The 13738-nt window shown below is 39.4% G+C and overlaps 1 protein-coding gene across 3 annotated transcripts in view; it reads right to left on the bottom strand.

Annotated features, from left to right (window-relative positions):
- The window catches only part of LOC149065550 (FGGY carbohydrate kinase domain-containing protein), a 59422-nt gene extending 47804 nt beyond the window's left edge, over positions 1-11618 (bottom strand). Inside the window, exons 1-2 of one of the 3 annotated variants that reach the window (XM_089254015.1) lie at positions 11199-11304; positions 11037-11080 (exon numbers count right to left, since the gene is read on the bottom strand). The gene's annotated coding sequence lies outside the window, so the exon portion shown is untranslated. Of the gene's footprint in view, positions 1-11036; positions 11081-11198 lie in introns of all 3 variants that reach the window. The other 2 variants (XM_089254016.1, XM_089254014.1) reach the window with 2 other exon arrangements.
- Between the last annotated feature and the right edge of the window lie 2120 nt (positions 11619-13738).

Here is a 13738-nt window from a genome sequence, read left to right on the forward strand (position 1 = left end):
ATGGGCTGACTAAGTAAGCCCAAACAGACCTTGCTTTTTCCTGTACTTTACATGTGTTTTGCCAAACCCCAATTACTTTTAAAATATTAATAACTAAATTTAAGCACCATGACTGTTTAATGCATCTTCAGGTAATCTACATGATCTAATTATGGGGAAAGATAAAAGTTCATTCTTATAATAAGGGATTATACTTTTAATTTCTTTTTGAAAGGGGAAGGTCATTTTTCACTTCTTCCTTCATGAATTATGAATTAGTATATATAGTTTGCCAAACTTTTTGTTTCATCGCCCCTCTTCTTCAGAATTTTTTTTCTCTCATCGCCATTCGACACTCAAGCGAACTCGTAGGATCCGATGTTATACTTGTAGCTTCTATTGCCCCCTGGACCATTACATAGCCCACCAGGAGGCGATATTGCCCACTTTGGGAAAAACTGGATTAGTGAAACAGTCCAACTAGGAGATGTGAAAATTGCAATAGGACTAGCATGCACATAGATAAGAGTGACATAAATGTCAATCATGCTGCCTCAAGTACAGCTTGTTTAGTGTATAGGGAAAGGTAAATCTGGAAAGAATAAGAAGAGCTATCATCAAAAACAATCATCATATTCTAACGAAGTGACAATATCCACGTTGATAATAATCAGTTGTCCCTTTTATTCTACATTTAATCAATCATTTACAGTACTTTGTGTACATTGTTCTCCTTCCATTGGGTTCCCAAACCCTAGTACCTCCCTTGGTAGATAAGAATTTTTATCCCTCTTTGTTCATTTACATCATCTTCATACATTTCACACAATGTTTCCCCTTGGTTCTTGTAATTTTTCATTTCCCAAATTTCTATATTCTTGTTTTTCTCTTTCGTTTCGCCCCTTTTCTTTTCTCTCATAATATTAGCCTTAAGTAGGACCCTGGGGCTGTACTATCTGTTCATTCTTATCAGGAATTTGATCCGTATCCGCGCCGATTATGACAATATAAGCATAAAAGGGAAATTTTCGTACTATCGGCGTTCCCCCCTCCCTCCGAAAACAAGCATCACTTTTCTCCGAATATTCGGAAGATGATACGGATAGGGGAGACCCTCTCCTTAAGCATCGGATGACCATATTTTCTACTCGCGATGGTGCCGGTTTAGTGACAAATTTATTTCTTGGACTTGGAAATTCATTACAATGACTTAAGTGGTGTTTTTTCTTGAAGAAATCTATGCAATTTCATCAGCTTCTTACAATTGATTGGATTTAATTAGAAATCTACTCATTACCAAGTTTAGTATACAGTGAAACCTTGCTACAATGATACTCGATATATCGATATAATTCCCTCTACAGATATATTTTTTCGAGTCTTGTTTGAAAATGCTGAAACTGCTGCCTCTCGATATAACAATAATCTCTCTAAAACAATATATTTTTTCTTGGTCTGTAGAGTATTGTATCAATTTTTTTTTTTCACGGTATATTTCTCGATGATATAATTATACTATCCTAATATATATAAAATAAATGAAGCAAAGTAATAATCACCCACGTCCATCAAAATAGGCAATAAAGGACAATACATTTTTATTCCAATGTGATTTTAGTAGTTTCTTATGAAGTACGGCTTAAAGAGCTTCAATAAATTAATTAGAATGTTGAAATATCTTTCTGAATAATATTTAAAAGCTGAAAAATATATTCTAATTATAGAAATAACTCTTCATGTACTTCTTTTGTTTTCCATCCTCCCCATTGAAAAAAATAAAAACAAATATCTATCCAATAGCCCCGCTAACATCTTCCATTTTTAACACTAAAGAATGGAAAAAAACAAAAAATATTCTGTACATGCATTAAAAATGAATTGCGTTGCCGCCGTCACTGAACAAAAAATTCAGTAAATGTATAGCAGTAGTTGTATATCCCAAGCTTAATTTTGATTGGTCAGTGGTCGATCGGCCAAAAGAAAAAAAAAATCGCTTTTCCCTGTGTGGAAAGCGATTTCTTTTGATTTTCCCTCTTTTGCGTCACGTGACGTTAAGGAGTGAGCCTAAGAATAATTCCTTGGTATCGTTTTTCGGATTATTCTTAAGGTCATGCTTATGAACCGATGCTTATAATTCGGATCGGATGAGAATAAGCATGAGCAGATAGTACAGCCCCTGATTATTAAAGCTAATGTGGACCAGACCTAACTAAGGCAACTGAAACCTCGGATAATATACAGATATATAACCTACAGACTGTTGAATAGTCTTTACTTGTTAACTAGGAGAGAGAGAGAGAGAGAAGACCCTTCAATTTCTTCATTATGAGGACTTAAAGGAATCGACTAAGAGTAAAGGCTTATAGTCCAATCTGCACATTCTTGTGGTGCAGCCTGTAAGTAGCCATGTTTAGCACACGGTGAACGGACACGGATGGGCTTCCTCCAACCCACACTGGCCAGCATGGAGGATTACAGCCAAAAACCCTCTAAAAAGAAATATGAACTGTGTCTATAAACTAAGGCCTTCAGTCCCCAGCAGTCTGAGTTTCCCTGATTACGGCAGCGATCAGCAAGACATGAAGACAGGGAGTGTCAAGAATCTCTGGGTTGGACCAGGCTGCCATAAGATGATGACCTTGACCACGTATAACGGATGATCTCTTTCTTCAGAAAATCATTTGCAGGAGTTGGAAGAACTGGAAAGAATAAATTGGGACATCTTAGGCATATGTGAAGTAGAAAATGAATTACCTTTTGGGTTAGATAAGACAATTGAATGAATGATGTTATTTGAACCCAAAATTGCAAAAAGAACCATGGCTATACGCGTTTCGAAACTATAGGAAGTTCCTTCATCAGTAGCAAAAACAAAACAACATAAGAAAAATAAAAGTAAAATAACGAAAAATACTCATTATAGCGGGAGTTACTCGATGTTGTAGACAAAAGAGTCAAATTGAAAATGAACTGGCAACGAATAATACTCCTTATAGCGGGAGTTACTCGCTGTTGTAGACAAAAGAGTCAAATTGAAAATGAACTGGCAACCGGAGCTCCCGTTGCCTCATCTGACATATGCGGTAAAAATTCCCACAATAATGTTTTCTACACGTGGAAGAGTTCTTTTTCTAGAATTCTTCGCAAAATTATGTCACAGTTTTTGGTACATTCTGCTTTGGGGATCCATACAAAAAATACATAAACACACAATTAAATGTAAATCAACACAAAAATTAATGACCAAAAATTTGTGATGAAAATTCAGAGATGAAAAAAATAAATTAATGTGAAAGAAATTACTCTGAAACTAATGAAAATTAGGATCTAATGAAAAAAACTATGAGAATCCATGAAAATTTAGAAATGATTTATAAAAATAAGAAAAACAATTTCAGAATAATTCCTAAAAAAAAAAAATAATTCCAGAATTCATGAATATTCAGAATTAATAAAAGGGATAGTGTGACGATTGGTGAGGTGTATACGAAGCGACGAACATGAAACATTCCTTTATTTTGCATTAACATGCGAAACACACATCCCTTCGTGATGAAGGTTAAAATCGAACTCTCGAGAATGTCTTCTTCTCTCGATACAACTTAAATCTCACGTGTCTCGTGAATAAAGTATTACTGTACATCCTTGTTAACAGCTTGCCTGTTACATACTCCCCCTCTGGTTTCGCGGACGTCCCGGCAAGGAACCAGCAATAGGCGTTATGGGAAGTTGTTCAGTGTTCTTGTTAGTTCCAACTTTGAGTGGTCGTCCCTTCTTTCGTGATGACACTATGGATACAGCATCCGGTTTCGCACATGGTGTGAGAGCAGAAGTACGATATACGCTGACAGAGACACCCGATTTGGCCGGATCAGCGACTATGTACCTCGTAGGCGATCTCTGGGCTAGCACAGGGTACGGTCCATCTCGTTGTGGCGTGAACTTTGTCGACCAGTTCTTCCTTCGAGAACTCGGTTTGGAACCGTTGTCAACATAACCTTTGCGTTCATCCCGTTTTTGTTCCACTTTCTGCTTCACAGAAACTCTTGTAAGGCTTTGCATGGGAGTCAACCTGTTTTCACGACTTCTTTGGGCATGGCTGCGACTTTCTGATCGACGCGCGTTAGGGGTTTGATCCGAATATTTAATGCCGCTCCCCCTGCATTTATCGTTCCCTTCTCTAGCACTGCTTATACTTGTTTGGGTCCTTGACTCATGGAAGCTATTGCTAGACGCTATTGTTTGGCTTGGCATTTTACAACGATGCAGTATGTGATAATATCCTGGTGATCCTGGACTGCGTCGCCTGGCACCGGAAAGTTCGACTCGTTCGTTCCTGCGGAAACGTAAGTCTAGTACTTGCCTGCCTGTCGGAGTAACTCGTGGTTGCCTTTGCACCGATTGGTGATGAAAGCTTCTTGCGGATCGGTGGATTTCGCTATGGACAGCAGGACGTGGATAGCCAGAAACATGACGTGGATAGTCACGGATGCGACCTGTTTGGTTCCTGAGACGTCTAGACCGATCCCACCGCTGAGGTTCCGATGCCATATCACCATGGTGAACTTCGCCTTCGGGAGTGTCTCCTCCCCCTGGACTGAAAAAATTTTCATTCTTTTTCCACGACCTGTTCAGCACTTGTTTCCGTTGCTCTCCTTCAACTTGTCGTAGTTGGCAAGAATTCAAGTTAACATGCTCTACTACATGTTGAACAGTTTTAATCGTAGACTCGTTCACAAAGTGGAATCGCTTCCGAGTATTTTCCCCGAAGAACCATTGCCTTCGCTTGAGATCCAACACGATACCAGCTTTCTCTAGAAAGTCGATTCCCAAAAGAGTTCTGTTACCGACGATTCCAGGAAGAACTATAAATTTTGTCCTTAGTCGCTTCCATTGGATGTTGACCAATACCGTTGTGGTCCACACATTCACCGTTGATTGCTGTCCATTTGCAAGACGCATCTCGATAGTTTCCTGATGGAATTTGGCGTTTTGCTCTTTCAAAATACGATGCAGAGTATCACTTGCGATACAGTGCGTAGCACCGCTGTCGGCACAGGCAGTTCCCACTTTGCCATTTACATGAATTTTTAACAATGTTACGGGTTTTGTTACAGAAGAGCATAGATTCAGTTGCAACTGACCAAACTGAGCGGTTGTCGCTGTCATTTCGGGATTACAGGTCGGACACTGCGCTCTAATTACCCCCGGATATCCACATCCATAGCAGCTTAGAGGTCGCTGTTCATCCAGGCTGATCATGGGAAGTGTCTGTTCATCTGCACGAATCACTGGTTTTGATGAGGTCCATGGATATTTCCTCGGTGTTTGCTTTCGACGACCCTCGACATCGTACTGTTGGTTGAATTTCTTTGGGAAAGTACTCCTGGCATCTTCATATGCGTCGAGTTTCTCCGCTAGTTCCGATGGGGAGATCAACATGGCCCATACATCGATGAAATGTTCTTTCACTTGTGGAGGGCACTTCTTCTTCATCTGATCAGCTATGACTAGATTAATCAAGTCCTCGAATGTTGTGACCTTAACTTCTGTTAACCACCCTTCAAGATACGTTTTCAACTCAAAATAAAAATCACGCCATGAACTCTCCGAGTTCTTCCGATGCTCTACAAAAAGCTGGCGAAATCTGTCCGCATGTAGCTTAAATCGCTTTAACAGCAGTTCCTTGAGATACCGATAGTCCTTGAACTTCTCGTCAGGCTCCCTGGCACAGATCCTAGCCACCTCCTTCGGTAAGCTATTGATGAGATACGTAATCCACAATTCTTCCGGAATCTGGTGTAATCCCATGTGTCGTTCGAACAGGACCAGGAACAGTGAAATGTCATCTGATGATTCAAAACGCGGAACCGACACTTGAAAGTCCCGATTTGTCACAGCCGGTCGAACGGAAGCTTGGCACTTCTCCGCTTCTATCCTCAGTCTCTCGAGTTCGAACTGCATTTCTGCTCGCCGGTTCCTCTCTTCGGCATCTTCCCGTCGAATCCTCTCCTCTGTTTCTTCTCGTCGAATTCTTTCTTCTGTTTCTTCTCGTCGAATTCTTTCTTCTGCTTCTTCTCGTCGAATTCTTTTTTTCTCTTCGGCATCTTCCCGTCGAATCCTCTCCTCTGTTTCTTCTCATCGAATTCTTTCTTCTGCTTCTTCTTGTCGAATTCTCTCTTCTACGAGGGTCTGTAGCACTCCTTTTGCGAAGACCTCATCGTATTCTTTACTGGACGTAATCAGCTTCTTCAGCTCTATCACTTTCATCTCGGGTTCGGTAGGTTCGCCCATCTCTTCGGCAAGGCGACGGAGTTCGTCTTTTCGATATTTCGCCAAGTATGCCATTTTCACTCACTTGGTACCTAATTAGGATGTCCGCTTAGCTAAAAACACTCACGCGTCTATTTTAAACGTTGGGCACCAATGTGACGATTGGTGAGGTGTATACGAAGCGACGAACATGAAACATTCCTTTATTTTGCATTAACATGCGAAACACACATCCCTTCGTGATGAAGGTTAAAATCGAACTCTCGAGAATGTCTTCTTCTCTCGATACAACTTAAATCTCACGTGTCTCGTGAATAAAGTATTACTGTACATCCTTGTTAACAGCTTGCCTGTTACAATAGTTTAAAAAATTGGTGAAAGCCTTCAATAATTTAGGGTTGCCTGAATGATTCAGGGTTCACATTTGAGATAATAAACATCTATTTTTGTGCTCCTTCCCCTATGATTCTGAGTGAATTTTCCGAAAGGGTGAATTTAGCTCCCTGGGCAAGGGGCAACTAGATACTTTGTCAGCCAGGACAAGCACACATTTTTGTGCCCCTGTCTTAAATAGAGGGGACAGTTAAAAAGGGTGAATTTTTTTTTTGCGACATCCTTAGGTCCAGACCACTATACCCACTACACCAGATACAACTTACCTATCTATAATTATCACTCAACAGCCAAGTCCCCTTCTCGAGATGAATAAAGTAAATTAAAGTGATCTTCACATATTCCAAGAGATCCATATGATCCATCCAAGGAATTTCTTAATGTTAGTAGACATAAATGACCAAACTGGGATTCAAACCCGACCTGCACAACAGAAAGCTAGAATGCTAACCATTCTATTACTGGGCCATGTGCAACTGCACCTGTTGCACACCCCCTAAGGGCAGCTGTGATTCCATGTATTAGGATGTGACAATGGTTCTACAGGAAGTTTGCCTCCTATATTTCACTAGAAAGGTTTATTTTTTCACACATGCATATACAGTGAAATCTTGATATAACGATACTCTGCTGACAGAAAAATATCATTGTAGAGGGATTATCATTATATCTAGGGGCATAAGTTTATCATTTGGACTATAGGCATTTCAAAACAAGATGAACAAATATTGTAGAAAAGGGATTTAACATTATATCTAATATTACTGTATAGAGATTTCACTGTATACATATTTTGACAGCTATCTGCAACATTGTTTACCACCTACCAAGACTCTCCTTGCAATTAATTTGCACCCGTAGCCCCCTAGAATATTCTAGGACCAGGGCGTTGGTCATGGAGCTATGGATCCCCAGAGGTGGCATGGCCAGTACATCTATTGAGATAACATGGGGGAATCAGAGTTGTCAGATGTGAAGCCAGTGATCACTCTTTTTAAAGGGACCAAGACCAAACAAACTAGATTGTAAGAGGCATTAACGTAATTTGTCGATTTTGGTAAAGAAAAAATTTAGAAATGCTTCAAACTATTTTTTTCCTAATTCTTTTTCTTATTTTGTTACATTTAATTATAGGAGCTGAAACTGCTAGTTTCATGGAATGTGATGTGAAAGGGCAGTTATCAAATGATTAAAAGAAGGTAGGTGCACACTGTTGAGTCCCCTGCTTTCCTACAAGAAAAATTCCCAGCTTTTAAAGAACATTTAAAAAATTTTAGTTCACTTTAGGAACTCAATTTTTTTCTGAAATTCTGTGGATATACTGTATTTACACAATTTAATGAAAGTTTTACAATTTTAATTCTTTTTTTAGAATTTTAACTTCAACAACATGTAACTTATTTAAAAATCCCCAAAATTTACCCACAAAATTTTACATTATTTTAATTTAAAAAAAAATCCTCCTATTTAAAATGTAACAACCCCTCAGTAGTGAGACACACACAATGTTTCAAGACATTTGAACAAGTGGTGTTTGAAAAAAATGTTCACCTGACAAAATTTTTTTTTTGAGAAAAGAGCATTTTAATGGGAAACATTTAGCATATACAATGCCTTTCAGCCATTTATATTAAAATATTGTAAAAATACTTTATCGTGGCTCCTAAAAAACGTTTTCTTAAAGGTTCAGATGGGTGGCACATATGTCAGTAATATGTGTTCAAGAATATGAGATTGGAACAGAGGAAGGGTGGTAAAATTTGTATAGCCTACAGCAGTGTTTCTCAACTGCCGGGCCCTGATATCACTCATACCAGGCTGAATGAATGAATGAACACCAGAACTTTGCCACTGGACTTATCCCGTTGCCGAGATCTCTTCCAGCCCAGCTTCGTGGCAGAGTCTGAAACACTTTATTTTGTGTCAAAAAAAAAACCATGCAAAATTTTTACAATATATTTCCCCCGGACAATTGGGTAGTCACGATTAACAAATTTTGTGGTGATTACAGACGAGGTGCGATTGGGAGTTGGAGAAAAGTTTCGGGGTTTACTTAAGACGGATGATTGTACACATATAAGGATGGAGGTATGTTTTAAAAGCAATTGAGGGCCTCCCATGCCATCTCATCTGTTATCTATCACTCATACTAGGCTGTGAGTGACACTGGTCCATTTCCCTTTTTCCCGTTCATTTCAGTTTATTCGTGTGTTTGAAGTTTGAACGGGCATTCCACTTACAAAAATAAATGAAACCGGGCTGCAGACTTCCAAAGGGCGAGAACCATTGGTCCCTTTCTGGAACAGGATCTCTAGCGTCCCCCCAAACCCGACTTGACCGGCCCCTCTATAATGAATTTATGGAACAAAAAAAATTATAATTGCCCTATTAGCTCCATGCCCCCTCCAAAGGAAGGAGTGGACACCCTTTTTTTTGTGCGGCATATTTCAGTAATATTGGTTTGTTTTTTCATGTTATAAATAACTACAGCGGAGCCTGTTACCTATATCACCTGGGGGGAGGTCCTGCTCCAGGATGTGGGGACATGGTGCTTGATACCCAACAACTCTATTGCCACCCCCCCCCCTTCAAGCCGCATGTTTGAAATAGTCAAATCCTGTTTTAACAAATACCGTTATAAGAAATATCTTGTTCTATTGAAAAATTTCCTAACCCCCAGATAAGTTCATATAGGAACAATGCAAAAAACGCGAATTCCCTTATAACGAAGTGATTTTTTCAGTCTCTTGGAGTTCGTTATGACAGGATTCGACTGCATCGCCAAGTAATATTATGTAACCCATCAGAGAAATTCTTCAGAATATAGACTGCGTCACCATTTTGGTTAGTAAGTGAGTAAAATCTATCAGAATGGCGTCAGAGCTAAGGTGCTCGAGCACCTCAGAACTGATTCAGAAATAAAAATTTCTGACGTAAAGCATGGACATACCCAGTGAGGGGGCAGCGGCCCCTCCTAGAAGAGAAATTAAAGTGTACTAATTGGCACACAACACAGACGTATCAATTTAATATTGGTGAGTTGCCCCCTCTAGTTCCCCTTAGTATGCCCTTGACATAAAGCTTAAGACGAGCACCCACAGATCTGAAACACTTCCAAAACGCTCTGGATCTATCATAATGATGAACAAAACAAATAGGCAAAATAAAGTTAAAAGAAAAACATTATAAAAAATTGCATTTTTTATTGAAGCTTCATCTTATTTTAATTAATCATATTCCCATAGAAATTAATGGGACGTATCAAATTTTCAAAATAAATAGAAGGCGCTGAACTAAAAACTTATGACGAGTTGAGAGTGAAAAATGACCTTCCCCTTTCAAAAAGAAACTAAAAGTATAATCCCTTATTATAAGAATGAACATTGTTATCTTTCCCCATAATTGGATCATGTAGATGCATTAACAGTCATGGTGCTTAAATTTAATTATTAATATTTTAAAAGTAATTGGGGTTTGGCAAAACACATGTAAAGTACAGGAAAAAGCAAAGTCTGTTTGGGCTTACTTAGTCAGCCCATAGGACTGCGACAACAGCTTCAATTTCAATACGCGATATCACCTTTAGGAGATAACAACCTCATTGGGCGTTGAGTTTCAAACCTGTATGCAGGGCCACAATGGAGGGAGGGAGCATGCGGGTCGATGCCCCTGGTACCATACCGGGGGTGCCAATTTCACCCTTCACCACTATCAGGCGGCACTACAATGCCTGCTTGCCCTGGCTGACCAAGCATCTAATTGTGACCCTGTCTGTGGGCAGGTCCGCAACTAGATGCTTGGTCACCCGGGGCATGTGCGCATTTTTGACGCCTCCTTGTAATGTTGAAGGCGAAGTTTCAGAATGAAATTTGCACCCCCTCCGGTCTAGCGTCCGGGGCACGAAACCAGTCTGCTCCACCCTAGTTGCGGCCCTGCCTGTGGGTGCTCTGCATAAGCTTCTTGTAGGAAATTTTTATGTGTGAATAAATTCAGGGGGTTGTTCTAACCACGGCAAGGAATAATCATGGTTGTTTGAGCACTGACCAATCCCCAACTTTGACGCCACTCTCCAGGACCAAAGGAGAGGGGCATAAGCTCTTAGGTGGAATATATATCACTGTTATCTAGAACAGGGGTGGCCAACAGCTGGCCCGTGAAGTGATTTTGTGCGGCCCGCAACAAGGCAAAAGTACCGTGAAAAAATTAAATTTGTGATCATTATTTTAACTATCGGTTCCAACAGCAGATTTCTTTATTAACGAACTGCTTAAAAACTTCTTATTTCTAGGGACGAAATTAATTTAATAACTAACTAATTAATTCAGCTAATGATAAAACGGCTTATACATCGAAGTTGCACCACTGATGCGGCCCGCGACGCTATAGCTAACCTTTATGTTGGCCCGCGAACAGAAAGAAGTTGGCCACACTTGATCTAGAATATCAAAATAAATAAATATAAATAAACAATCGCTTTGATCTGAAGTGTTATCGGTATATAAATTCGTCCACGTAACAAAACATTCCGCAAAAATATTTCCACACATAATTACCAGCAATCTTTCGTTTCATATAACGAAAAATATTGGAATGTTATGGGAATTCAGAGTAGCACGTGAACTTTCTCACACTTATTATATCACGTGCAAAGTAAATCACATGCAGACGAGTTTAATCAGCTGTTGCCAAATATACTTGCATAATAAATAATGTAAATTGCAAATCCTAAGTCAAGGTAAGTCAACGATGTTGGAGTTCGCTAAACCTTGCGTGTGAAAATCTTCTTTCTTCATCTGAATCAACAAACTACGAACAAATACATACACAACATAATTGTCACCTGTGGCAAGTACCCATTAAGGCTCGCCCTCTCCTCATAATGAATAAAAACCAAACTTGGCGCCCTTCCTCGTCCTCTTTTTGTTGCGGCCCTGCATACACATGTTTAAAGACACGAGTCGGCGAAAGCAAGCCTAAAGCCGGGTTTTCCTAGGAGTAGAATGTCTGCGCAGTGTGCAGCGTAAAAACGCTGATTGGTTAAAAACTGGAAATTCAGGTTATTTTGACCAATCAGAGTTTTCACGCTGCACGCGATAGAAACCTGCTTCTAGGAAAACCTGGATTTAAGCCGGGTTTTCCTAGGAGCAGGTTTCTACAGAATGAAAAACATGGCCCTGCCATGGGTTTTCATTTAATCTTTTTCATATTTTCATGGTTACCGCGTTTTTCAGTGATAGTTTAGTGCAGCGGTTCTCAACCTTTTTGGATTCGCGGAGCCCTTTTCAGTAAATAATTTTTATGGCGGAGCCCTGTTTCACTCGAGGAGCCCTTTTTGCATATAATTTTTATGATGGAACCCCCCTCTTTTTTATTTATCTATCAAAGTTACTAATTTGTTTTATTTTCCTCGAGTTTCCGCGGAGCCCCTGGGAAGTGTACACGGAGCTCCTAGGACTCCGCAGAGCACCGGTTGAGAACCGCTGGTTTTGTGATTTCCTCTGGTTTTATATTATGCACAAGAGTTGTTGTAAAAGTTTACACTAGAAATTTTCGGGGTTTCAGGAAGGGAATCATTCATTTTAGATCGATTTCTATGGGAGAAGTTGTTTCAAGATTCATTGAAAGATTGGTTATTTGTGGAGATGAAGATTACAAAGAAGAAATTTCGTCATTGCTCCCACGGGGACTTGAACCCCGGTCTCTCGCTTGCCGGACGAGACAATGTAGGATTTCAATGAATCTTGTATTGACAAGTGGAGAGGACATTTCTATATGAAATTGTTCCAATTTGCAAACAATTTGGTTTACGAACGGCTTTTACGTACCCGAGGGTTAACCGTACGAGGATATATAGGATATAGCAGCAGTAATTGACAATCGTTTCTAAAACTGTCAAAACAGACCATCCGTAATGAAAAAATTGTCAATCAATGAAGAATAAAAGATATTATTTCACACCAGCTGCAGTGAAATCGTGGTACAAATTTACAGTGAATAGGTAGACTGATCAAGAAAATAATGGGACATCTTCAATGATTGCCAAAAAGTCACCAAATGTTACCAAAATCGCTAATCAATGCTGGAATTGTTTCACAATATCCAGGGGCGTAGCCAGAAATTTTGTTCGGGGTGGGGGACCATTTTCATTCGGACCAAAGCGATAGAACAATAGATTTGGCATTCTTTTTCCTCTTTTTTCGGTAATTTTCTTACATTTCGGGGGGGGGGGGAACCAGAACCCCAAGTCCCCTCTCCCCTCGCTACGCCGTTGACAATATCCAATATCCGGAAAATAAGGGACTGCAGCCAATCTGCAGTGAATTAATATGTATTTAACTCGAAAAAGGATTAAGAATGAGATTAGTGTGACCAGATTCAGAAACTCCGAAATGAGGATGCATGCACGTGCGTGTCCCATTCGCAGCGACTCACTAGTAGTGAGTCACTACTATACCAAACAAACCAAAAATAATAGTTTTCCAATCAAAACAGAACTGCTATGTCTAGGGTTAAGAGATTCTGAAACTCAAAAGTGAGGACGTATGCACACGCAATCCTAACAACGTTACACTTATCTATGTTAGCAAAAAATCATTTACATTAGCAGCGTCATTTACCAACAAAAAACAACAATTTTTTTACAATCAAAACAGACACTTTCAATATGTATTTCCATAAGGGGATCAAATATCTTCTTCGGGATGCAGTTTTTGTCCCGTGAACAGAAAAAAATAAAAATAATTCCAAAAAACTGAAAGTGAGCACAAAACAGTTGAATAGTAAAAACGTATGAAGACACTTAAGATGACTTTGAAAATGAGAACGCTTGGTAACCATGCATGGAATGAATAAAGTATTTATATTTGTTGTTATATGCCTATAAATATAAACTGTCATGATATAATTTATGAGTTATTGAAATCATATTTATTCACAGTTTCAGTAAGGGGATTATTATTATAGTAAGTTCATTAAAAAACGACATTTCCAAGAAAAGGTTGGGAGGAGCCAAAAAAAATATTGGAAAATACGGGGATGTCGCCACCTCTTCGTGACATTTAGTAACGACACAAGAAGAAGCGTACTATCAGAA

The sequence above is a fragment of the Pholcus phalangioides genome, unplaced genomic scaffold (genome assembly GCF_987345545.1).
Source record: "Pholcus phalangioides strain wild (caught in Gottingen) unplaced genomic scaffold, Ppha-v1.0 ptg000039l_1, whole genome shotgun sequence".
Lineage (NCBI taxonomy): Eukaryota > Metazoa > Arthropoda > Arachnida > Araneae > Pholcidae > Pholcus > Pholcus phalangioides.